A 1380-nucleotide genomic window follows, 5' to 3' on the forward strand; every position below is an offset into this window, starting at 1 on the left:
TTATTCACCGGATAGTGCTATTTTTTCACAAATATAGAATAAATTAGTTTTAAAAATTTAAAGTTTTTAAATTTTAGTTGATTGGATATTTTTGAAAATCTTTATTTTTTAAATTTTTTGTAAAAAGATAATCTTTTTTAATTTCTAATTTCAAATAAAAACTTTTCTTCTTTTTTACTTGTCTTCCTAATATTTCTGAACTTTATTTTATTTTTCTATTTTAAATAAAAAATTTAATTTTTTAATTTAAAAATTCAAAAAAAAAAGTTTTGACTTTTAAAAACCTTATTTTTTTTTCAAGGATATTTTTTTATTTTTTTATTTAACGAATAGTTCTATTTTTTCACAAATATAGTATAAGTTAGTTTTAAAAATTTAAACTCTTTAAATTTTTGTTGATTGGATATTTTTGAAAATTTTTATTTTTCAAATTTTAGGTAAAAATATTATTTTTTTTAGTTTCAAAATTTAAAAATAAAAGGTTTTCATCTTTTTTTCTTGTCTTCCTAATATTTTTGGACTTTATTTTATTTTTTTATTTTAAATAAAAAATTTAATTTTTAAAATTTAAAATAAAAAAAAATAAAAAATTTGTCTTTTGAAATCCTAATTTTTTTTCAAGAATATTTTTTTGTTTTTTTATCACCTGTTAGTGCTATATTTTCACAAATTGTCTTCCTAATATTTCTGGATTTTATTTCATTTTTTTAGTTTAAATAAAAAATTAAATTTTTGTTTTTAAAAATTAAAAAATAAAAAATTTTGTCTTTTGAAATCCTAATTTTTTTTCAAGAATATTTTTTTGTTTTTTTTTTATTCACCGGTTAGTGCTATATTTTCACAAATATAAAAAAATTAATATTAAAAAATTTAAACTTTTTAAATTTTTGTTGATTGGATATTTCTAAAAATCTTTATTTTTCAACTTTTTGATAAAAAAAAGATTATTTTTTGGTTTCAAAATTTAAAAATAAAAAGTTTTCATCTTTTTTTTCTTTCTTTCTTAATATTTCTGGACTTTATTTTATTTTTCTATTTTGAATAAAAAAATTAATTTTTAAATTTAAAAATTCAAAAAAATAAAAAATTTTGTCTTTTGAAATCTTAATTTTTTTAAAGAATATTTTTTTATTTTTTTATTCACGAGATAGTTCTATTTTTTCACAAATATAGAATAAGTTTGTTTTTAAAATTTAAACTTTTTAAATTTTTGTTGATTGGATATTTTTAAAAATCTTTATTTTTCAACTTTTTGGTGAAAAGATTATTTTTTTAGTTTCAAAATTTAAAAATAAAAAATTTTCATCTTTTTTCCTTGCCTTCTTAATATTTCTAGACTTTATTTTATTTTTCTATTTTAAATAAAAAATTTAATTTTTA

Source organism: Arachis duranensis, chromosome 6, assembly GCF_000817695.3.
Source record: "Arachis duranensis cultivar V14167 chromosome 6, aradu.V14167.gnm2.J7QH, whole genome shotgun sequence".
Lineage (NCBI taxonomy): Eukaryota > Viridiplantae > Streptophyta > Magnoliopsida > Fabales > Fabaceae > Arachis > Arachis duranensis.